Below are 26,416 nucleotides of genomic sequence, written 5' to 3'. Positions count from 1 at the left end.
CTTCTTTCCATCAATCTCATGCTCTTTTAACTTTTTGCATACTTTGAAGTATTGTACTAGAGACTATGCATCCTCTGCCTGGAGTTTGTTGATTCTTTTATAAGCTGTTTGACATATTGATGGCAAAAGCACAGTATGAGGACACATGCTGTATACTTTGCTTTGTCAATTTATGATAGGAGAGAGTGAGTTATTAAAATCCATTCTGCTACAATATAAATGAATGTAATAAATGCCAAGTCACGCAGCACCTTTAGCGAAACACAAGGAAAGGCATGCACAATGTTTATGGAGAGGACAAAGATGTATAACTAATTATTAATACCTATGTGGAAGTGTTGCATCTAAATTCTATTGTTTCTGTCTAATGGTATTTGCATGAACTGTTTTAGGGCCAAACCCGCTGGTTTTGGGCCTGTTTTCATCATTCAACTCCCCAGTAACCATGATGTCCTAACAAAGGACATGGAATTTCTGACTGTTGAAATGAATGATGTGGTAAAAAAGATGTTGGAACATTTAAGATTTGAAGTAATTTGTGAGTAGGAAAGGCGAGACTGGATGGCATTATAATTAGGAATCTTGTCCTTTCACTCCTTTATCCTTTCCATCTGTCCTTGCAGTAGGATGTAATAGATTCCATGGAACTCGTCAAAGAAGACCAAGGGAATTCTTCTCAGTTTCCTGGTGACAGTTTATCCCTTAACCAACATCAGTATAACAGATGTATCTGCTCATTATCACACTGCTGTTTGTTGGACATTGCTGTGTGCAAATTGGTTATCATATTTCTGATATTACAGTGACAACATTTCAAAAGTATTTCATTGGTTGTAAAATGTTTTGGTACATCCTGAGATCATGAAAGACATTACTGAAATACAAGTCAGTCTTTTACTTGCTTGCTCTAGTGCTCACTCGCTCATTTACTCCAGCGCAATCTACTGCAATAGGTTGAAAATTTCCTCTGTTACCAAATGAATGTTGGAGGTTCATGCTAATTTTGATAACTCCAAGGTAGACATGGTAATTGAGTGTCCTAAGCCCAACCAATGCATGTGTACTCCAAAATTGGAAGAGGGCCATTTAATATTTAATGTGTGATCCAAATCGAGCAGAATACTTGTTAAAGAATGGGTTCAGTTTATTAAAAAATGCTTTTCAGCTTAGCATATCAAAATGCTGAGTAAGTAAGCCACATAGATCAGCAAAACCCCAAGCTTAATCCCCAGTCTATGCAAGCTTGGTTGATTTCAGCCAAGATGGAAGTAGAGATGCGAGAATTGGTGTCAGAGAACCTGGTACAAGGAATGAAGAATTGGCCAAGGTTCCTGCTGCTGCTCACCAACCAGTCTTCCCACTGGAAGTGAATATCTGTGGATATTAGATGAGGACAGAACATCTGCAGCTGAGTAGTCCACAAACATTAAAAGTCTATGTTCATACATTGGCATTAAAACCGAAGGTCTTCAACTGGTTCAGATATTTCCTCTTATTCTGTGATAAGTCAAACAGCAAAATCCCTCCTGCCAACAGAAGCACGTCCTCAAGCAGTAACAAAAATGGCACAGTTGTCCGTCCATGTTAATAACACTGACCTGAGATTTGAGTTGAGACACATTCTTGGGCCAAATGGAAGTGTGCTTTAGAAGATGCCAGAATCAAAAACAGTTTCTACTGAATTCAATATATTTTTCAGTTCCTGAATATGTGAAGTTATAAGGGCTGTAAAAAATCTCAATGCTCAAATTCCAAACTAATATTCAATCTTTAGAAGAATGAATTGTCACTTAAGTACATGTGTATCTCTGAAGCTAGGGTTAAGAACAATTACTAGATAAGGTAACTCATCTAACTTAGTGTACACCTGACGCATGAATGTTAAGACACTTAAGCTGAGTACATTGTGAAAATATGTTTCAATATTTATCATTTTCTTTTTTATTTGACTTTCCAACATCAACTTGCATTTATATAGCACCTTTAATGCAGTAACATGTACCAAAGTGCTTCACAGGAACGTTACCGAAAAGAAGCTTGACACTGAGCCACATAAGAATATCTTAATGGGGGAATGACAGTTAGAGAGACTGAAAGGTTTAGGGGAGAAATTCCAGAGCTTAGGGTTCACACAGCTGAAAGCACAGCCACCAAAGGTGGAAAAATAAAAATCAGAAGTGTGCAAGAGGCCAGAATTGGAGGAGTGCAGAGATTTCGGAGGTTTCAGGGCTGGAGGTGAGGTCTTGGAGAGATTTGAAAAGGAGGATGAGATTTTGAAAATCAAGGTGCTCCTGGCCTGGGAGCCAATTGAGGTCAGCAAGCACAGGGGTGATAGGGGAACGAAACTTGGGGTAAGTTAGGGTATGAGCAGCAGAGTTTTGGATGAGGTCAAGTTTTTGAAGGGGTATTGCTGGCCAGGAAGCAATGGAATAGTCGAGTGAAGAGACAACAAAGATATGGATGAGAGTCCAGCAGCAGATTCGGAAATAGGGTTGGGTGTTGTCAGGGTGATAGAAGTATTGGCACAAAACCTACACTGTTAGAAATTACAAAATAAGATCAAGAAGGAGGACAAGCAGACGGATTTGCAAAATGCTTGATGATGCAAAATACCATAGCAATAAATGTCAGATGCCCTAGAAACCTGTAGCTATTTCAATTCATGCTTATTCAATTAGGAATGCAAGAATAAGGGTGGACCATTCAGTTTAACCATTGCTGATCTAGATCACAGGCCCATCTTAATTTGATATTTCCTAAGCCTTTCCTGAACAAAAATCTATCAATCACAGTTTTGAAATGTTCCTATTGGCCTGGATTTTTGGAGAAGACTGCTCCATAATTCCACTCACTGGTGTGGAGTCTGCAGTTAATTCAGTGAAGATTATGGTTGTCTCGAAAAACTCTTATATCCAACTTCTTAAAGTTTTATGTAGAATTTACACTTCGCAACAGAAAAGACACAATTCGAGGCTATTTATTTAGAGAGACAGATTTACTTTTGAAAGCCAAAACTATAATGAATTTTCATCAATATTTCTGTCCTTTTGTTCTGTTCTTTCCACTCAATGAAAATTACCTTCTTCATGGTTGAACCACTCGGTATGATTCCTGTTGGACCATCCTTGAGATAAAACACCAGGCTGTTTTGTTTTAATACCTCCTTAAGTGTAGCCTATAACGCTACCCCACCCCCCCCCACCCCCGTCCCCCCCTCCCTACACCCCACCCCAATACAACCAGCCCTCACCCACAATGAACTCTATATTTTTCTGACTCCAAATTTTGCATTTCCTACAGTTGCTTATCAAACATTCAGCTGCTGAGGTCCCATAGTCTAGAACTTCTTCCATAAATCTTTCCATTTCTTCACCTCTCCTTGCTCTTTAATGACTCTCCCTAAAACCCATGCACCCCTATCTTGGGCACCCATTTTTCTCAGATTGTGACGTTGTTAAATTGACTATATGAATGAAGTTTGTTGTTGAGGGAGTTGAATTCACGCACAGTTCAATGTTGAAGTTGGAACTATATCCTAGGTAGCAAGAATTTTGGTCCCTTAGGTACCTTTGGGAAATGGATATTCCTCAGTTACATCATCATTCTCTGTTTAACAAAACAAGAAAAAACAACAGAAATGGGTGAAGCAAAAGTTGAGGATGTTGATTTGTCTGAATTTCAAACTGAGCCTGATATATTCCCTCTAATTGATTTAATTTTGAATGCATTTGTGCTAAGGATTTATTATTAACCTAACAAAATGTATTTGACCCTTATTCAAATCCTATGGCAGCTGCCATGAATATGAATAGATTCAGTGCAGATATTTATAGGCAGCGCTGAACAGCATCGCGAGTTTTCTGCCATAGTTTTGAGATCACTTTAAGATTTAGAGATAAGTGAACCATTCAAAGATATTTGTTTTTTTTCCCCTTTTGCTTTAATTCCCTCACCTCACAAATTGAAACAAGCAATTCCCTGTTCCTGCTGATTTTTAATCTCATTTTTATTATCCTATCACCCTTTTCCAGGCAGTTTGCCAGTACATAACTTGTTCCAGCTCAAGAGGTTAGGCTGCAAACACTTCTGGGACTCCTTAGTGGTGTTGCTCTGTAATTGGCTAAGAGACTAAGTTCAAACTAGGAAACATGCATCATTAGTTTTGCTTTGATCCTCAAAGAATGGAACAAGCCTTGTGGAGAAGAGTACCCATGCAGTCTGATTCAAAGATCTCAGCTAGTTTAGAATGACATTTTAAAAAACATTATTCAGGAAAATCCAAGTTTGTCATGATTCACGTTTGGGAACGTCTGTCCTTTTGAATACAATGCCCATGCCTATTTGCTCATGCATATCGTTCTTGCTGAACATTGTTTATTTTTTCTCAATCTCATTGTCTAGTGGACAGGGAGACAGACATGAAGCATTACAGTTGTCATGTGCCCATTTGCTCCTAAGTAGAGTGTGGGGATGAGTCATTAATGTAAGGATATATTTTATTAATTCTTGGCAAACCCTTTGACAGGGAGGAGCATCTCTTTGTGGACATATATCCATTAAATTCCTGTCTCTGCTTGAATAAATCACATGGCATCTTGGGCCTTGGTGTTGTCCAACATCACTGACAGCATTGCTGATCGGCATAATTGTAGCACTTCCGAAAACATGTGCGCTGGCAGATCCTGTGGAACACACATGGGGCTAAATTTTACAGGCCACTAGCAGGTGGGAAAACAGGTTGGCAGACCCATAAATTAGGACAGAAAATGCTGGCGAAAACTCAGCAGGTCTAACAGCATCTGTGGAGAGAATAAAGAAGGTTGCCTCTGAGGAAGTCATATGGCCTTGAAATGTTAACTCTGTTTCTGTTTCTTTCCACAGACGCTGGTAGACCTGCTGAGTTTTCGCCAGCATTTTCTCTTTTGGTTTCAGATTTCCAGCATCCACAGTATTTTGCTTTTCCAATAAATTAGGGCGCCATGCCATTGGCGATGGGCCTGCCCCCAACCCAACCACGATTTTACTGACGACAGGGAGGCATCAGATGGGCTGCCTTCCTGCATCCAAACTGAGGCCCTTAAGAGGGCAATTAGTGTCTGATTAAGGGCCTCATCCCACCATTGCCCTGATACATTGGGCAGCGGGAGATGCCTGTGCCCAACATGCAGCCCGGAAAGTTTAACCCTGTGGGCTGCTGGTCAGTGAAAGGCCTTCCCGGGCGACCTGTGCCAATCAGAGGTCCCCCTCACCCCTTTCCCCCAACTACCTGCCCAACATGCTCCCCTGACTCCTCCTCGCCAGAGCCTGCCAATCCATCCCCGGTGAGATTTCAGATTTACCTGGTTTTGGGGACATCCATGGTTCCTCTTCCTCCTGGGCCTCCTGAAATACTGGCATTGATCACCAGTCCTGGTGTGGTGCAGAGCTGCTGGTCTCCAATTGACCAGCAGCTCCATGAGGTGGGGTGTCCTCCTGGAGACAGATAGAAGCCCCGCCTCATACTAATTAAAGGACCATCGCCTGAAAGAGTGAATGGGGTGAGGCGGCCAAGTGGAAGTGGGCTGGCCACTGAAATTTATTCTGAGGTGCAAGGGTTCCACCCTCTGCATAAAATCTAGCCCATGGTGTAATGGGGTCCAGGAACAGCGAGTCTTGAGGGTATATATGCACAAATCATTGAAGGTGGCAGGCCAGGTTGAGAAAGTGGTTAAAAAGGCATGCAAGATCCTAGAATAAAAGCAAAATATTGTGGGTGCCACAGCAGATCGAGCAGTATCCGTGGAGGGAGTTAATGTTTCAAATCAAATATAGAAGATATCAATGGACTGGTCAGGTGGGCAGAAAAGCGGCAAATGGAATTCATTCGAGAGAAGTGTGAGGCGATGCAGTTTTGGAGGTTGAACAAAGCAAAGGATTACACAATAAATGGGAGGATGCTGAGAGGTGTAGCGGAAGTGAGAGACTTGGAGTGAATGTCCGATACTTCCTGAAGGTAGCAGGACAGGTCAATAAGGTGGTTAAGACGGCATATGGAATTCTTTCCTTTCTTAACCAAGGTGTAGAATATAAGACCAGGGGGGTTTATGGTGGAATTATATAAATCATTACTTATACCACAGCCTGAGGACTGTGTGCAGCCTGGTCACCTCATTACAGGAAGGATACAGAGGAGATTTACAAGGATGTTGCCAGGGCTGGAAAATTGCAGCTATGAAGAAAGGTTGGAAAGGCTGGGGTTGTTCTTCTTGGAGCAGAGGAGGCTGAGGGGAGACTTGATTGAAGTGTACGAGGTTGTGAGGGGCCTGGATAGAGTCGATGGGAAGAGCATATTTACCTTAGCAGAGAGGTCAGTGACTAGGCATAGATTTAATGTGATTGGTAGATGGATTAGAGGGGAGATGTAGAAAGATTTTTCACCCAGAGGATGGTAGGGGTCTGGAACTCACTGCCTGAAAGGGTGGTAGAGGCATAAACTCTCAACCCATTTAAAAGGTGTCTGGATATGCAGCACAAGTGCTGGAAACTGCAGGGCTATGGACCAAATATTGGAAAGTGGGATTTGGCTGGATGGCTCGTTTATCAGCCGGTGCAGACATGGTGGGCTAAGTGGCCTCTTTCTATGCCATAAACTTTCTATGATGAAGAACTGAAAAAGAATCATATTCAACTCAAAACATTAACTCTGTTTCTCTCTCTGCAGATAGTGCCTGGCCTGCTGAGTTTGCTGGAACTTTCTGTTTTTATTATAAAAGGTCCTGCGCTTTAGAAATATGGGCATAGAATACAAAAGCAAGGATGTTGTGATGAACCTTTTTAAAATGTTGGTTCAGCCTCTGAGCACTACACTTTAGGAAGGATGTGAAGACTTAGTGACGGTGAAGAAAAGATTTACAAGAATGTTCCCAGGGGAGAGGGACCAGTTATATGGAGAAGCTGGGTTTGTTCTTCTTAAAGAGGAGGTTGGTAGGAGATTTGATAGAAGCGTTCAAAGTCATGAAGAGTCTAGACAGAGTAGATGGAGAGAAACTATTCCCATTGGTGGAAGAGTCAATAACCAGTGGACACTGATTTAAGGTAACTGGCAAAAGAACCAGAGGCAACATGAGGATTGATTACGATCTGGAATGCACAGCCTGAGAGTGTGTTGGAGGCAGATCCAGTTGTGGGAATTGGATGAACACCTGAAGGGAAAAGAAATCAGGGCTATGGAGAAGGGGCTGGGGAGGGTACTAGCTAAATTGATCTTGCAGACAGCTGACACAGACTTGATGGGTGGAATGGCCTTTTACTGTGCTGTAACCATTCTATGAATCTACTGCTCCATAGACTTTACTGACCATCAGTCACACCCTTGAGCCTGAGAGTTTGGATGTTAGCTCCTTTCCAATGGCTTCCCCAAAGACTCAGATATTAGCCACTTGTTTTTTTTTTCTGCTTTTACTTCTATTTCAATAGTAAGATGTTGTTGAACTGCTCAACATGGAGAATAGAATGAGTTGGCATTCATAAAATATGTGTAGATCAGCCTGAGGTTCACATTGTGGGGTACAAAATTCTAGTGACCTATCAATTCAAAGAATTATTTTTATTAGCAGAATAAGGGGCAGGCCATTTAAGACTGAAATGAGGAAGAATTTCTTCATTCAGAGGGTGGTGAATCTTTGGAATTCTCTACCCCGGAGGGCTGTGGAAGCTCAGTCATTGAGTGCGTTCAAGACAGAGATTGACAGATTTCTGGATACTAATGACATGAAGCCATATGGGGAAAGTGGCTTTGTAGAAGATGATAAGCCATGATCTCACTGAATGGCAGAGCAGACTCAAAGGACCGAATGGCCTACTCGTGCTCCTATGTTCCTAGAAATAGAAGGCTATGCTAATAATTGGCAATGGTCAATTTTTAAGACAAACTATTGTGAGAAATTATGGGTCAGAGGTCACATAGTGCATGCTTGGTTTAACTGCTATGTCAGTGTGAAGTGATTTCAGTGCACCAGCCAGATGGGTGCACTTTATGTAAGTGAAGTTTATTTACATCAAATTGAGCCAAATGCCCTCCAGCTGTCCATGTGTATAATGAGGCTTTTAATGTATCCACTCTGTGTCGACTTTTTTTAAGTAGCAGAAGTGTTGTATTGATTCTTTAGGCTGTTAACTATCCAGGATAAGGCCAAGTCATATTCAGCTTGCCTGATGCAGACATATTTGAGAGAAGAGGGTATAGATTAAAATAAATAAATTGCACATAGCCATATTAAGTTGAGGTTAATATCAAAAGTCTAATTATGAGAGCTTTGCCATGACATTGGAACATTTTTGGTTGAAACCTTCTGAAGTAACCTTCATGATGCTTATCATATGGTTTGACAATGCAAATCCTGCCATACAATTTCCAACCCTCCTTCATAACGTTTGCATAGAACTAAAATGGACTAATCTGTAGCAGTGGGTACAAAGCTTATAGAGTGATGTCATTAGAATCTCTATTTGCACATCAGCTAAAGTGTCTTGTGAGGTATTTGACTAACTGGCAGGAGGCATTGGAGAAAGATTCTTCCTGGTTTTGTACAAATTTTTAATTCTCTGACAAAATGCCACTGTCACTTTAGAGTCTGTTCAAGGGTGGGATTTAATGTCGCCCCCATGGCATGTTTGGTGGAAGGGGGCCATTTAATTAGGTGGCAGGCGGAGATCCTGCCCCCTTTCCACCACTGTTCTGATTAAGTCCAAGGCAGAAAGGTTCATGGATGTCTTCCTTGCCTCTCCGCCAAATGATGGGCATTTGATGGCAATTAATCGCCACTTGGGGCCTCACCATGCTGCCACTGGTATTGACCCAATGACAAATGGGGGGGCATGCCACGTGGGAAGCCCAAAAAACAAATCCTATTTGGGAAGCTTGCGTGCTCCCGGGGGACCCTTGTTCAAAGGCACCCAGTGACTGATCGAGGACCCTGGCATCGAGAACACAGGGACTCATTGAGAGTTGCTGAATCCACCACCCCCCCCCCCTCGCAACCCTCCCCCTGCTATCACTCACCTGTGCCTGGGCCCCTCGGCAACCCTTGGCCTCGGGTGGGTGTAGCACCTGCAGCACTCACCACCTCCATAATCTAGATCAACACAAGTGTGCAGTCCTAGGGAGTACTACATTGCCAGAGGGAGCAGTCTTTTATACAGGATGTTAAACCAATCTACCTATTCAGATGGTTGTAAGAAATTCCATGGCTGTATTTTTCTAAAAGTTGGAGAACTCCTCCCACTGTTCTCCTCCCAAAATTCATCCATCCAAATAGAGAGAATTTGTTTGAAGGGAGTTGTTCTTTGAAAACTAGCTGCTGTGTTTGCTACAAAATAACAATGGCTTTACTTCAGTAGTAATTTATTCACTATGAGGTTCTGAAGACTTCGAAAATTAAAATAAGCAGAACCTTTTTCTTTCCTGGCAACATTCAGTTTTTGTAGAATCATACAGTGTAGAAGGAGGCCATTCGACCCAGTGGGTCCATGCTGGTTCTTTTGAAAGAGCAAACCAATTAGATCCCTCCCCTACTCGTTCCCCTTTTCAAGTATTTATCCCATTTCCTTTTGAAAGTTATTATACTGAATCTTCTTCCACCACCCATTCATGTTGTGCATTCCCGATCATAACTACTTGCTGTGTAAAAACATTTCCCCTCTGGATTTTTTTGTCAATTATTTTAAACCTGCCAACCTACCAGTGAAAACAGGTTCTCCCTATCTACTCTTATCAAAACTCCTCATATTTTGAACATCTCTATTAAATCTCCCTTTAGCCTTCCCTGGTCTAAGGAGAACATTCCCAGCCTCTCCACATAAAGAAGTCCCTTATCCCTGGTACCATTCTGGTGAATCTCCCCTGCACTCTTTCTAAGGCATTATCCTTCTTCATGAAGTGTATTGTCCAGAGCTGGACACGACTCTCTAGCTAAAGTTTAACCGGTGATGTAGAAAGCTTTACCTTAACTCCCTTGCTTTTGTACATTATGTCTATATTGCAAGCCCCAGGATCCCCTTTGGGTTTATAAACAGCCTTTTAAAGGTGCTGCATTGAAAGTTATAAAAGGCATTGGGCGGAATTGTCTACTCCAGCCAGCGGCAGGAAACTTAGCGACCGAGGGCACAAATTTTGGCATGACAGGAAATTAGTTTGGAATTTTGTTCTCCTGAATTTGATGATGGGTTAAAGGAGGGTCCAAGTTTCCCGCTGATCTATGTCGAGAACCTGATTTGCATCTCACAATGAATCAGCTGGAAAGCAGACGATCTGGCATGAAAATCAGCCCCATCACCCAGCGGGAATCACTCCAACTCTCCCGCCTGCCACCATACTTACTGTCCAGAACAGAAAATTCTGCCCATTGAGTACAAAAGGGTTGGATGATTGCAACTATATTCAAATCTGATTCACACTCATGGGCAGGATCTTCCAGTCGGTAAGCGGGGGCGGGTCCTGCTCGCCGACGCGTAAAATGACGCAGGATGATGTTTGGGTGGAACACCCGACATCACCCTGCTTCATTTCCATTTTCAGGTCGGCGGGAGTCCAGCCGAGTCAGCTGTGTGCCCACCGACCTGTCAACGGCCTATTGAGGCCATTGAACAAGTAATTAACATCATTAATGGACCTGCCCGTCCAACCTTAAGGTTAGCGGGCAGGCCGACAACCCTGGTGGGCTTAAGAAAAAGCATGAAATTTCATCCATGGGCGGGATGAGGTTTCACGAGGGTTTTTAAATAGTTAATAAAGGTTTCAATAAAAGTTATGGACATGCCCCAACTCATGTGAAAGTGTCACATGAGGGGACATGTCAGGGAAATCTTGCTATCATTTGTTCAACAATTTTTAATTAGGAGCCGATCTCCCTGAGGCAGCACTTAGCCTCAGGGAGGTCAGTGCGCTCTTTCACGCGCATGCACGATAGAGCGCACTCTCGGCTGAGGGAATCTACCCCCGCCCGCACAGGGACCGCATAGCGCTTTCTGGCGGACATCACACTTGGTGGGCCTTAATTGGCCTGCCCACCTAAAATGGCGGCGCGCCCCCAATCGGAGGCGCCGATCGGAGGTGCGCCTTCCCGCGCCGCTCCTGCACGTTCCCCCCAACAGGGGGGAACATTTTTCCCATGATGTCCACACTCCGATTGTTCTGTTATTTTTAACCATCTGACTGTTTATTTGTGTGTATATTCTTTCATTGGGAATATTCTTTGTAACAGTATTGAGCACTGTTAAATCTGGAATGACAAAGAGACCTCAGAATTGGGCTTAGAATTCATCTCTCTATGCTCTACATATTTTTTTTTAAATTTCTAGCACTCATTCCTCATAAGCTTTCAAAGAAAGATAGTCATTTTACTGGTGCCATGCAGCGGTGGTTCCTTCCATCCTGGTTTCTGACTCACCAGCATCTGAATATTCCAGCTCAGACAAACATAGGCACCTAAATAGAAAAAGGAAGATAAAAGGAGGACTAGAGCCAATTAGGGACCAAAAAGGGGATTTACAGATAGCGATAGAGGGCAAAACTGCAGTACTAAATGAATACTTTGCCTCCCCAAGGAAGAAGATGTTGCCAAAGTTGTTGTGAAAGATGAGGTAGTTGAGACACTGGATGGGCTAATTGAATAAAGGGGAGTTATTAGAAAGGCTGGCTGTACTTCACATTGATAAGTCACCAGGATTGGATCAGATGCCAGCAAGAGTGGAAGTCACAGAGGCACTAGCCATAATCTTCCAATCCTCCTCAGACGTAGGAGTGGTTCCAGAGGACTGCAGAATTTCAAATGTTACACCCGGTTCAAAAAAAGGTGCAAGGGTAAATCCTGAAACCACAGGCCAGTCAGCATAACCTCGGAAGTGGGAAAGATTTTAGAAATGATAATCTGGAACAAAATTGAGATCCCTTGAGCAAATATGGATTAATTAATTTATGGGAAAATTGCGCTTAACTAATCTGATTTAAGTCAAAGACAGAAATACCTGGAAAAACTCAGCAGGTCTGGCAGCATCGGCGGAGAAGAGCAAAGTTGATGTTTTGAGTCCTCATGACCCTTCAACAGAACTAAGTAAAAATAGGAACGTGCTAATTAGCACATTCTTTTAGATAATATCGTCACCGTCAACACCTCTTTGTTCTTTTGTCTGTGACATCTTTTGGTTATCTCCTCTATCACTGATTGCTTGTCCCAACAACCTCCTCCCAACTTCCCCCCCCACCTTTAACCAGCTTATATTTCACCCCTTTCCTATTTTTACTTAGTTCTGTTGAAGGGTCATGAGGACTCGAAATGTCAACTTTGCTCTTCTCCGCTGATGCTGCCAGACCTGCTGAGTTTTTCCAGGTATTTCTGTTTCTGTTTTTGTTTTGGATTTCCAGCGTCCGCAGTTTTTTGTTTTTAAATCTGATTTAAGTGTTACTTCATCGAGAAAGAAAGGGTTGATGAGGGTAATATGGTGTATATGGATTTCCAAAAGACATTTGATAAAGTGCTACATAACAGGCTTGTCAGCAAAGTTGAAGCCCATGGAATAAAAGGGAAAGTGGCAGCATGGATACAAAGTTAGCTGAGTGACAGAAAACAGAGAGCAGTGGTTAATGATTGTTTTTCAGACTGGGGCAAGGTAATGCTGTGGGGGGGTGGAGGTGGCGTTCCATAGGGTTTGGTATTGGGGCCACTGCTTTTCTTGAGCTATATTAATGCCCTAGACCTGAGTGTGCAGTGCACAATTTCAAAATTTGCGGATGACACCAAACCTGGAAGCATTGTAATGAGGATAGTGAAAGTCTCCAAGGGGACATAGGCTGCTGGAATCCGCAGACGCATGGCAGATGAAAGTTAATTCAGATAAACGTGAAGTGATACATTTTGCTGGGAAGGATGAGGAGAGGCAATATAAAGGGAAATCATTCTAAAGTGGGTTTGGGAGCAGAAGGATCTGAGGATACCATTGATGGTGGCAGCGCAGGTTGAGAGAACTGCTAATATGGCATAGAGGATCCTGGGCTGTATAAATAGGGACAAAGGGTACAAAAGCAAGAAGTTTATAAATCTCTGTTTCAGCCTCAACAGGAGTATTGTGTCCAATTCCGGGCAGCACACTTTAGGAAGGATGTGAAGGCATTGAGAAGGTGTAGAAAACATTTACAGAATGGCTCAGAGGATGTGAGACTTTAGTTATGTGGATAGATTGGAGAAACTAGGGCTATTTTCCGAGAAGAGAAGGTTGGGAGGAGATTTGATAGAGGTGTTCAAAATTATGAGGGGTCCAGATTAGACTAGATGGAGAGAAAGTGTCCTCAGTGGGGAAGGGTCAGGAATCCATGGAAACAGATTTAGAGTGATTGGCAAAAAAAACCAATGGCGACACGAGGCAAAGGTTTCTCGTCCAGTGAGTGTTCATGATCTGGAACACACTGCCGCAGAGAGTGGTGGAGACAGATTCAGTCGCAGCTTTCAAAAGGGAATTGGATAATTATCTAAAGAGAAAAAAAGACTGCAAGGCTCCAGTGAAAAGGCAGGGGAGTGGGGTTGCTGAGTTGCTCTTGCAGAAAACCAGCATGTCATGATGGGCCAAAAGGTCTCCTGGTCTGTAAGCATTTTATGATTCTATTTTCTCCACAATGTAAGTTCCCAAATTCACCATGTATCTGGCAATTGGGAGATGCACTCAAACCCCAGTACACAGAATGATTCGTGTAGCAGCAGATGAAGAGGAGGTGGTACAGTGATTCAGGCTCATTTCCTTCCTGGAGTGATGGAGAAGGTGACCAAACAAAACTGATAAATAGGGTAAAAATAAACGGGGAGCTCAGCATGAAGTGACTAGTTTTCACAGCCAGGCGTAGGATCTAAGGACATAAGAGTTAAACTGTGGAATGGATGCTACTTGATGCAAGTTGCCACTTTGAACTTTATTGGATGGGGGGAAAAGTACCTCAGATATAGATCAGAGCAGCAATAAGCCTCGAGCTGTGATGGAACTCAGAGTGACTCTAAATCTGATTCTGAAACTGAATCCTTGCCATCTGATGCTGCTGATATGAACTTTAATGTTAAGGATTCGGGTAACAGACTAGAGCACAGAACACAAAACAAACGGAGGAGCAAACCGTGTAAATCCACTTCATAATTGTTATTTAGGATATGCTGAAAGCTGCAAGAAGACTCATCACTCAAATGGATATAAAAATGAATACTAATTCTGTTATGTCTGATGCCTGTTCCGCATTAGGTTAAAATGAAATGTAAGTGTAAGAGTCCGTGTGAAACTGTCAGGCTGGGAATCTCGGAGCCAAACGTTCGTAGTCCGTCTGCCCCACTTACTGGGACTCTGGTGGGTGTATGCTGTAAAACCATCAAATTAGGACCCAGATAAATTTGGTCCTACCTTTTAATTTGGAGTTTCTTTCAGCCTTTGCAGGAAACAAAACCAAACCCAGACACAACCAGAGGGGGGGTGGGGTGGAGGGGGGGGGGGGGGGGGGGGGGGTGGGGGGAGCTGGTGGGGGGTGGTGTGGGGGGTCAAAGCAAATACTGCAGATGGCGGAAATCTGAAAAAACACAGAAAATGCTGGAAAAACCCAACAGGTCTGGCAGCCTCTATGGAGCCTCTATTGAGTCCATTGACTCGAGCTCTGAAGAAGAGTCATACGGACTCGAAACGCTAACCCTGTTTCTCTCTCCACAGGTGCTGCCAGACCTGCTGAGTTTTTCCAGCATTTTCTGTACTTATGCCTGGTGGAGTGGGCTGGGGACTCCCTCTGGTGAGAGTTTCCATACCTCCAATGCCTTGGAGGGATACGACACTGGCAATCTAATGTTTGGGCCTGATGAAACCAGGTCACCGAATGGGCAGAATTGGGGCCCACCTGGAGGTCCATTTCTTTCTCGCTAGGTCCTCCTTACAATGAGGCCCCAAGAGGGAGATTCTAGTTCATTTTTAGGAGAAAATCAATCTTCCTCCAGTGACAATCCTGTTGGAATGATTTGCAGCATGTAGGACATACAGGCAGCTCAGAGGCAATGCTAGTGGGGCAGGGACCCCTGACCTTGCAAACTTTCCCAGGATCAGTGATGGAAGGTTTGGGTAGGGGTATCTCCAAACTTGTGCCCTTCCAGAAATTTTGGGATCATGGTGTTGAAATATTTGTTTGAGCTAGCATTTCTGTTTTGGAAAATAAACGGGCCAAATTTAAGCCTTGTTTGCTGGGGTGTGCGTTGGGAAAGTGCTTGCACCCAGTCCATTATTGTCTATCCACCAGATTTAATGAATGGAAAATTGAGGCCTGCCTGAAATTCTGTGGTGTTATTTCTCACAATAAAAGCCCAGCCTCAATCTTATGGAACGGGTTTTTAGGAGTTGGCTGGTAAGAGCTGCTTCCCTTTCTCCTGCACAAAGATATTATGACCTGAATTTTTCAGGCGGTGGGTGGACTCGGTGGGAGTGGGTGGGGGCAGTCGTGAAGCCAATTAAGGCCCGCCCAGCGTAAGACACGAGCATAGCGCTCAGCGCTACCTGTGCGGACGGGGGTGGGGGAAGGAGGGAGAGTCACATGAGGTGGGACATGTTTTTATATTTATGAAAAATCTTTTGTTTATTTAATAAAAGCTTCAGGAAACCTCATCCCGCTCGTGGATGAGGTTTCCTAAAAAATGTGAAGGCCGCTTGGCATCTTCGCCTGCCCGACAACTGTAAGGTTGGACGGGCAACGCTAATAACGACCTTAATCAGTTCCTTAATGGCGTCAATAGGCCGTTTACATATCGGCGTGCTCGCAGCCGACGCCAGCGCCAAGCGAAACATCGTGGGACTGCGCGATGACATTGGGACACACGCCCAACGTCATCGTGCATTATTTTATGTGTCAGGCCCACCCGCGCCGACTGAAAAATCCTGCCCGTTATAATTTTTCCAGGATCTTATACATTCAGGCGTGGAGAAGGTGCAGAAGGTAAGGAAAGGCAGATTATTCAGTGGCCGGAACTTTCCGCTCCCTGTTGGCGTCCTGTCGGGCGTGAGTGGACAATATGGCGAGAAGGCCAAAAATTGATTTTACGCCATCGTGAAACCAGTTTGCGATCGTCCACTCCTCCCGTCAATGGCGGACTGCGTTTCCTGCTGTCCAACATCAGGACATTAATTCTACCAGATTTGCATCTCACCATTGTGGCCGCATGCCAGAATCAATCACCACCCCCCCACCCCACGTCCAATTTACCTCCCACATCGGCGTGACTTCAGAACGGTGTGATTTACGACCGCTTTAAAGGGCGTGCACCTGGCGAGCTAAACTTCGAGCGGAAGCCGGAGGTGAGGGCACACTCCCTGGCACAGCGATCGCATGGATCGCCTATCGGATATCGAAGAAGAGACGGCGGGCATTTTGGGGCGGGGGGGGCACAGGCAAGTGGCTTTTACCCGGCTGGCTTTCAGTGCGGTGCCAGGGCGAGCACTCCAGTGCGGGTGGGGCCGGGGTTGGGTGGGAAGGAGGGGGCAAAGGCAGCACAGGCTGAAGGAAGTACACAAGCACATGCCCGTGTTGGTGGCGGGGTGGTTGTGGGGGTGGGGGGGTTGGTGGGGGGGGGACGGTGGGTTGGGGGTAGTGGGTGGGTGGGGCGGTGGTGGTTGGTGGTGAGGGAAGCTGCCTTTCACTTAGAAAAGCTGGTCAAAAGTGAGCATTCTTCCATAGCTGAGACCATTCAGCTCCATTGACGGGCTTGGAGTTGGGGCCTCTGAAGCCTTTCTGCCCATTCAAGCAACACAAAAGCATGAATGTGCCACCAAATACTCCAGAACCTTCCACCCCTTGGGCACAGACCACAATTTAATGTGAGTTTTAGGGGGCAGCAGAGCAATTGGCTGACTGGGCAAGTTGTACAACTCCCTTGTGAAAGGGGCCATGGCGCAGTCACTGGTGGAGGTGCTCACAGCCCCTTGCAATGTCTTTATTAAGGTTTGGACCAGTATCCATGATGGTTCAAGCTAACAGTGCAGCCTTGTAGCATGGGTTAGGAGAATGCCTGTGCCTGAGCTGAGAACACAGAATGCAGTCCAATAGCCGAAGCTGCCGCCAATCGGTCAAGTAGAGTTGGGCAGGGGTGGGTGGGGTTTCGGACAGCCATGAAGTACACTAAAGACTGGCCATCCAAGTGGTGGCCAGCACTCTCCTGCATGCGTGAAGTGGACTTGTGACTTAACCAAGAGAGGTCCTTAGGACACCAATTCTAACTTATGCATTTCTCTCTTTGATCCTACAGGAGAAGAACATCAAGATCATGGAGTCTGGTGATTTGGCAGGATGCCTCATCGCTTACAGGGAGCAGAGGAGAAGAAGAAGAAAGTGGCAGAGGTGCTTGGCTCAGCAAAGGGAGGAGAGTCTGCTGTCTACTCAGCTGAAGTTCCACAGTGAGCCATTGTTTGTAGGTGCCTCACTAGACCCAGGATCCATTATAGACAGCGCCTGTCATTCCTGCAGATGACATAGAACCAGTGTCGCTGAAGTCTCCACATGTCTAGGGAACTGGTCGGTCACATATGCCACCTGCTGCAGCATTTGGTGCCCAAGGAGAGGTGGGAGGCATCCAATAGCAGTGGTGATGAAAGTGACCATGGCGCTCAATTTTTACGCCAGTGGCTCCTTCCAGGTGACCTGTGTGGGATCTTGCAAGCCTCCACACACAAGTGCATCCAAGAGGTCATGGATGCCATCTTTGCAAAGGCACAGAACTTTGTGCATTTCAACTGGGATCAGGCAGGCCAGGTAACAAGAGGTTTGTGACGATCTCTGGTTTTCCACAGGTTCAGGGTGCCATCAACTACACTCACATGGTGCTTGGGTCTCCATGGCAACAAACATCAACTAAGTCAACCGCAAGGGCTTCCACTCACTGAATGTTCAGCTGGTCTGTGACCACCTCGACCTCACTCTATTGAGGCCACTTGCATAGTTCAACATGTGCCCCCACACACACCCTGGGATACCCCCCTTCCCCAGTAATTCCCCAGCCTTGCAGCCTCTTCCCTTGCCTGAGGCCACTTCTCTCCCTTCCCCACGCAGCCACAACCCTGCAGCCATTGAAAAGCAGCCCCCCCCCCCCCCCAACGCCATTTTACAGCTGTTCTTGTTAGTAAAGACCTGACCAGGCCCCCTAACAGTGGTGTGGTGCTGCCTGTGAAGTCTGGCTGTGGTGACCGCGAGTGTTGCCCGAAGCAAGTGGCAAACAAACCTCAAAGTCCCGAGCTGCCCACCTGGTGCACGTCGCTTATGTTCAGTTGTGGAACACGTCGGAGTGTTATCACACCAACATGCCCAGGTGATCCAGCCTGGGGGGGATGATTCCAGTGTGGCGGGGGGGATGATTCCAATGTGGGGGGACTGATTCCAGCATGGGGGGGGATGATTCCAGTGTGGGGGGGATGATTCCAGTGTTGGGGGGATGATTCCAGTGTGGGGGGATGATTCCAGTGTGGGGGGAATGATTCAGCATGGGTGGGGGGGATGATTCCAGCACGGGGGGGATGATTCTAGTGTGGGGGGGGCTGATTCCAGTGTTGGTAGGGGGGAATGATTCCAGTGTGGGGGGGATGATTCCAGTGTGGGCGGGGGGGATGATTCCAGTGTGAGGAGGATGACTCCAGCTTGCGGGGGATGATTCCAGTGTGGGGGGAATGATTCCAATGCGGGGGGGATGATACCAGTGTTGGGGGGAATGATTCCAGTGTGGGGGGGAATGATTCCAGTGTGGGGGGGGAATGATTCCAGTGTGGGGGGGGAATGATTCCAGTGTGGGGGGCTGATTCCAATGTGGGTTGGGATGATTCCAGCAGGCTGGGCTTATAATTGTATGCAAATGTATTACAATGAAGTTCCCGATGTGTGGCCCATCATTGACGGGCAGAGCAAACGATTGCAAACCCATTTCACAACATCATGAAACCAATTTTTGGCCTTCCTGCCATATTGTCCACTCCTGCCCACAATGATGCCCGACGCCAGCGGGCACGGGAAATTCCACCCAAAGTGTTTAATCCCCCATGACACTGAATCATTATGGATTCACATTGCACCCCTGTAATTTTCATGCACCTTCCAGAGTATTAGGAACATAGGAATTTAGGAAGTAGGAGCAGGAGTAGGCTATTTGACCCCTTGAACCTGCTCTGCCATTCAGCTAGATCATGGCTGATTTTCTACCTGAACAATCCCATATCTCTTGAGGAGTCCATCGATCTATGTCTTGAACATACTCAATGACTGATCCACTACAGACCTATGAGGTAGAGAATTCCAAAGATTAACCACCCTCAGATTGAAAATATTCCTCCTCATCTCAGTCCTAAATGGCCTCCCCCTTATTCTGAGACTATGTCCCCTTTAGAGGCCTGTAAGAATTTTATACCTTTCAATGAGATCACCTGTCATTCTTCTAAACTCAAGGGGCAGAATTTTATGAATCGGCGAGTGGGGGATGGTGCGGGGGGTGGTCCGGTCACCGAAGCTTAAAATGACACTTGGTGACGTTGGGGGGAACTCCAGACGTCACTGCGCCCCATTTAAATTTTCAGGAAGGCAGGGGCGCAGTGAAATCAGCCGCGCACCCGCCGATCTGTCAATGGCCAATTGAGGCCATTGACAGGGTGAATTATGAATTAAGTAATTAAAGGACCTGCCCGTCCAACCTTAAGGTTGTCGGACAGGCCAGGAGCCCTGGTGGGAATTAGATAAAACATGAAACCTCATCCACTGGCGGGTTGAAGTTTCATGTAGGCTTTAAAAATTTTCAATAAATTATAGACATGTCCCAACTCATGTGACATCACGCTGGGAAGGCCTTAATTGGCCTGCCCACATAAAATGGCGCTGCGCCTCCGATCGGGCGTGCCAATCAGAAGCGCGCCTGTACACGCCCACCCATTAACATCCCCCCCAACGGGGGGAAAATTCAGCTCTATAGAATACAGACCAGGTCTTCTCAATCTCTCCACAAAGGGCAATGCCACCATCCCAGAAATCAGTCTGGTGAACCTTCATTGCACTCCCTCTATTGAGTCTATCCTTCTTTAGGTAAGGAGACCAAAACTGTACACAATACTCCAGGTGCGGTCCGGGTTCTATACAATTGCAGCAAGACATCCTTACTCCTGTGCTCAAATCCTCTTGCAATAGTTTGTTACTAAGTGATAAATGCCTGAGGATCGGGTGAGATATGGGGAAATCTAAAATGGAGGAAACAGTTGAGAACATGGGGATGGAATGCTGCTGACATGATACTGTGATTAAATCACCCTAAAGATTGTTTCTTGTGATACCATGCAAACATTCTAAACTAGCTGTGAGGAACAGAAAATGCCTGAACAGGCTGAGGCTTTTCTAAAGTAAAATCTCAGGGTAATTTTCTGAAAGCAAAATATTTTGGTGACAACAATTCTGCAAGGTTCTGCATTGCTTTCACTTTCAGTAGCAGCACTAAAAGAGTGACATAATTTGTAATACAGTGAACTATCAAAATTTATTAATAAATATAATTACAACAGGGGAAAAGGCTGCCTTGCATTCCATTCATGTTACAGACTGCCCTTTCCAAACAGATGTGTAAAAAATCCGGTTAGCAGTGCAAACTGTACAAGTTAATGGTGTTCAGGGGATAGTTAGTTCAGGCCTGTACAGGCTTGTGCTAATGAAGCAGTGGGATTGCAAAGTTTATGAATTTTTGCAAGTTTTCAGTCTGAGGACTCAGAGCACTGCATACTGCTATGCTTTTTTTTATATATACAAAGATGTAACAGATTTTAGTTTTCTTCCCAAGCCTTTGTTAAAATATTTATGCTGAATAGTTTCTCGTTCCTATAATTCCCCAGAGTTGACCTGCTAAAGTTTATATTGGCCTGATTTGCATTTTGCCACTTTGAAAACTGTACATGAAGAGATATAACATTTCAATTTGAATCATCACAGTGACTGCAATTCTGCACACAAAAATAGTTCCTGGTTGAACAATGAAGTTCACATTAAAATCTGTTGATGTTTTGTTATTAATCATGATTTTTTTTTCATAAAATTGAACTTATCGGTTATCCCTGATATTTCAGTTGCTCCTTTTTTTCCACACTAACTTCATTTACACACCAGCCTTCTAGGCCTGACCCATCTTTGAACTCTCTCGCTTGGATTTTGTGCTGTCTGGCAGTGTTAACTTTCTATTTTGGAAGTGCTCACCTGGATATTTTGCACTTGGCTGTGCTAGACTCCACCTTCTGCCTGTATCAACCCAACAGGGTCAATTTAACTCAGATGAGAGCAGTTTTTGCCTTTGTGCGAGCACTTCACGAGTTCAAATCCAACTATAAGACTTCAGCATATAACCTTGGCTGGCACAGAATGCGATAGAGTGAGTGCTGCATTCCTAGGTATTGACAGTTGAATGTTGTTAAATTCAGGATCCACAGGCTGTCACAATGGTTCAAGTGTAAATTAAAGATCTGGTGGCACCATTCAAAGAAGCGTATACTGTTCTATTGAACAACAATTCTTCCTTGACTATTGCCACTGAAGACAGATGCGCTAAAAATAATTTTTTTTTTGTTTATTACAGGACCTTGAAGTGTACAAATCAGCTCCAGTGCTGTCCTCCACAACAAGCAGTGGAAGGCATTTCTGAGCGATGTGATAAGGTGCTATATAAATTTAAGCCCCTGCTTTGTTTTGTCTTGTCTACACAGTCGGACCTTGGGGAGTATTGGGTGGGAGTGAGCAGGCGCTCAGCCGCTTGAGGCCCGCCCAACGTGATGGGCACCCAGAAGCCCTGTGCGGGCGGGGTGGGGGGGCTGGTGGGGGGGGGGGAGAGGCTGAGTCGGGGCCTGAGTCGAGGCACACAGCTGCCTCAGGGAGGTTAGTTTGAATTTGAAAATTTTAAACCAAGAGAAAAAACAATGTTAAGACATATCCCCTCATGTGACAGTGCCACATGAGCTGGGACATGTCTATGACTTTTATTAAAAATTTTTATTAGACTTTAAAAACCTTCATGAAAACTCATCCCGTCCGTGGATGAGGTTTGATGATAAATGCGAAGGCCGCCTGGGCTCTTCACCTGCCCGACAACCTTAAGGTTGGACGGGCAGCTCCGTTAATTAGTTTAATTGATATTTAAATGGACTTAATAGGCCTTTGACAGTTCCGCGGGTGTGCAGCCAACTCTGGTGCGCGTCCACCGAACTGAGGATCAGAATAACGTGCGTAGATGCCGGGATGACAGCCTGATGTCACCTTGCATTATTTTATGCGTCGGCAAGCAGGGCCCACCCCCACAGCCCAACTCGAAGATTCTGGCCCTTGTCTCACACTAAATATACAAACAGTGGCTTGAAATGAAACTAGGAAGTTTGCTGCAAACACTTCACGATGTCCTCAATAATTCTAAGCAAACTTGTACAAAGTTGTGTAAAAGCTATTAGAAAAGATTTTAAGGCTCTATGGGTACAGCTGCAGATTGTGAAATTGATAAATGAAGATCACCATTCAGTTCATTCACTCATTGTCCTGCCAGAACCCTTCCAACTTCAAACGCAGCTTTAGCAAAAATATTTGAGCGTAAATATAATGATGGCCCCAGTAGCCTTGATTCAACTGCATCATTGTTCACACATTGCTGATGCCTAATTGATATGTGTGAAATCCCTCCTGGAAAATGATGTGTTAAGACTAACTCATTCATAGCTAAATGGTGTTGCAATGCTTGCTTTAATGGACATTACTGCATAAAGAAAGAATGTTGAACATTTCAAGACAACAGACATGTGAAGACTAATGCAGGGAAACTATAATTATTTGGGGGGCCATATGTTATTTATGACCACATTTTAATGATGTGAGTTAACTTAATTGTTGTTTTTGCTGTAACATCATGTCACAAGCTCTACTTCCACTGTTACCATAGTACTGTTTGTCTGTGTCCTTGCCTACAGTTAGTACAGAACAGAAGATTGTAGACAGTTGTTTTCTGAAACGATTTAGTGGTGAATGAGTACTTGGAAAATCTACCTTCGACAGCTGACGTGGCAGCACAAGAAAATGTGGCATGTGGCTTGAAAATACATGTTAACATCTACCCAGCAATGAGTGGGGCATCATAACTGAGCTTGACCCTTCGCCTATAAGTGTACTTTCCAAGATGTGTTACTGGGTTATGGTGAGGAACAAGAACACTGGGTGGTTTGTTTTCCGTGCCTAGCCCAGGGTGTGGAAATTGTAGTCAATCATAGTTCCTCTACTATCTCGATAGAAATCAGCCAATTCATCACAAACCGAAGTTTGAACCTGGAACTTTCCTCATCAGAACTACACACAGCGACATAGAATGCATCGCTCTGATCCCTGATAATGGACACTCTGAAAATCAGTCACTGTGCTGCTTCAGTACACAATCGAAGCAGCCTTATGAGAAAGAGAGCAAGTTTTCTTCTCCCCCAGCAGTTCATCTATTGAATTTATTGGAAGTGGCTCAATGTCATGGCAGTTCTCCGCCGCTAGCATAGCTCTCACAATTTGATTTGCAGTTCATGGATTCAATCAATTGGTTGTCAGATTTCAAAAATACTCTGATTATGGGCCACCAAACATCAGCTGCAAACCAGCTGATCACTAAAGAATATTCAGCCGCCTTTCTTTCCCCTCCTTGCCTGTTTTTCATTGGGTGTTTACTCCTCTGCTGGGGTAAAACTCCTAAGGGCATCAATCATCCTCCAGTACCCATACAGATGATCATTGGACTTGCTAATGGATCAGGGTTCCTGCATGGCCTTGGAATAAAAAAGTTTCAATATCATAAACTAAATGATATGGCACATTGATTCAGAACTATAAAATTTCAAACGCTGCTTTCAGTGACTAGCTATCAGTGTAGTTTCTGGTGTTCATTAACTGTTAGCACCCTGACCTTTAGATAACTTGCTAACATGAGTAACATTAGGAAGCAGTCTCTTATAAAAATGCCTTTGTATTTTTTAACATAAACATCATTTCCTATTGCTGGTGCCTGCAGGAATCCAGTGAAGCAATGTACAGCCAGGCTTCCTGCTCTTCAAATAAACAAATAAAAATCCATCCCTCTAAGTCATATATGTCTATAAAATGATAAAAATCTATTTCTATTTGCTTTCATGTTTGTAGATTTGCCAGGGTAATATGAATTGCATTCTGCTTATTTACCTTTTCAAAGGGGAAAAGTTGGTGGCCCCATCATGCAATTATGTGGAGTGGTGAGGATTGAAATTTGACCCCTAGCCTTTACCCTCTTTCCTTTGCCACTTTATTTAACCAGTTCTTAAGTGTTGGAATGGTCTCAGTCACAACCTCAGAGTAAAAAGATCTCTCCTGCTGTCTGTCCAAAAATCCTTACATTTAATTTCTTAACTTCCACATTTCATAAACTCTAGCTCATTAGAAATTTGACTCCCATCTCCCATCCCACATTAATTCCTGATGTCTCTTCACTGACCTATACTGACTCCCAGCTCCCAGTTTCTCAATGCCTCCAAGTTCAAATTCTCATTCTGGTGCCTAAATCTCCTCATGGGCACATCCTTCCCTATTTCTGCAATTCATTTCAGCCTAACTAGCGACCCGTTTAACCTTCATTCCTCTGACTTGACCTTTACCAGCACCTTCCCCTTTTTTCACCAATAATTTGAGGCTATACCTTTTAGCTGCCTTGGTTCTTATCTGCAAATAATCTTTCGTGACATGATTTTTCAATGAATGAACGTTGTACACTGGTCAAAGCAGGAAAAAAACACCCAGCACTTAAATCCGTCCAAAATATTTTTAAATGTAAAAATATGATTTTTTAAGCACAGTCTTTAGGCTGCTGTAATCCTGAAAGATGCAGAGGTCAAAAAGGATGATTGCTGATCTTGAAACAACAATCCAATTATCAATTTGGGACAGCAATTGAATTTGTTGGGGGCAGCCAAGAGATTCAAGTTTTTATTCAATTTGGTTAATTCATGTGCTTATGTTTTTCAAGAATATGCTGACGAGCCCAATGCCATGTTTCCTTAGAGTCATGCCAACATTTTGTTTGTGCTTTTTATGTTGGCATCAGTAGGTATCAGAATATTTAATGAAAAATGTCCTTCTTCCTCTGTTCCTTCACGAGACCCCTGTCTGAGTTGCCTGATTGTCTGGTTGGAGGAATTTCTCTTGAGAAAACTGTGTGAAATCCCTAGGCCTGTGATCAGTTTTTTCTTAGCTATGACGTGGAGGCCCAGCATTGTAGTTTTTAGAATGGATAGTTGTGTAGTATCAGGGAATAGAAATATGAAAAAAAGACTTGTAAAATGAGAAGAGAGGAGATTAAGGTGTGATTTGATATGGATGTTTAAAGTTAGAAAGCACTGAGAAAGGGTAGACAGAAATAAATTGATTCCAGTGACTGAAGGGACTAGAGCAACATAAAACAGAGGCTTGCATTTAGGCTGTCTCTTCAACATAGGGAAATGTCTCAAACATTTCAGCGATCTCATCAAAAAAAAATCAATGTTGTGTTAGAGATGGCGGTATTGGGATGAGTGACCGAAAGTTTGGTTGAAGAGATGTATTTAAGGAGAGGTGGAGGTGTGCAGCCTAAGGATGGCCTCCACTAGTGAGAAGAAATGAGGAGAAAGAGGCCAGAGCCTAAGCAAGATAGTTCGGGTGGGGGGGGGGGGGTGGTTGAGGCTTGTATAAAGACTGGAGAAAGTTACAGAGGTGGGAAGCCATGAAAAAATTTAAATACAAGGATGAAAATTTTGAGGATATAGGTTGAATAGGATGGCACTGGTTGCAGATGACCTGGTAAAAACTGAGACAGAAACCAGGGAAAAGAATGACAATAGGAGCTGAAGATGTTAGCTTTCATTTTTCCAATGTTTAACGGGAGGAAATTGTAGCTCATCTAAGCCTGGAAACCAGGCAAGTAGCTTGACAACACAGAGATAGCAGAGGGATGAAGAGAAATGGCAGAGAAGTAGAGCTGGGCATTGACAGCATACCTGCGGAAGTTGACGATGTATCTATTGTATCTATAGTGTATTCTAACTAATCTGACCACTGCCTTGTAAAAATTTATCACTGCTCTTAATGATTTGAATTTGTTGCATAAGTATCCAATGCACGTCCCACACCCCCCACCCCATGGGCAGGATTTTCAGGTCAGCATGTGGGCGTGAACCCAGCACGCACGAGCGTAAAATAGTGCACGATGACGTCCAGTGAGTGACCTGACATCATCGCGCACTCGCGCGGGGGTATTTTGTTTGGTGAGTGCGCCCGAGAGTTGGCAGTGCGCCCGCCAACGATTGAGAGGGCTGTTAAGCCCATTAATCAATTAATTGAAGTGAATTTTTCCCCTGC

General features: G+C 44.3%; 1 long non-coding RNA gene across 1 annotated transcript in view; it reads right to left on the bottom strand.

Moving 5' to 3' along the window:
* Positions 1-21,407, bottom strand: part of LOC121293855 — a 66,749-nt gene extending 45,342 nt beyond the window's left edge. Inside the window, exon 1 of the long non-coding RNA XR_005946613.1 lies at positions 21,242-21,407. This is a non-coding gene — a long non-coding RNA (uncharacterized LOC121293855). The remainder of the gene's footprint in view (positions 1-21,241) is intronic.
* Between the last annotated feature and the right edge of the window lie 5,009 nt (positions 21,408-26,416).

Source organism: Carcharodon carcharias, chromosome 22 (genome assembly GCF_017639515.1).
Source record: "Carcharodon carcharias isolate sCarCar2 chromosome 22, sCarCar2.pri, whole genome shotgun sequence".
Classification (NCBI taxonomy): domain Eukaryota; kingdom Metazoa; phylum Chordata; class Chondrichthyes; order Lamniformes; family Lamnidae; genus Carcharodon; species Carcharodon carcharias.
Note: the sequence above shows the minus strand (reverse complement) of the source record. Positions and strands in the feature narration are given on the sequence as shown.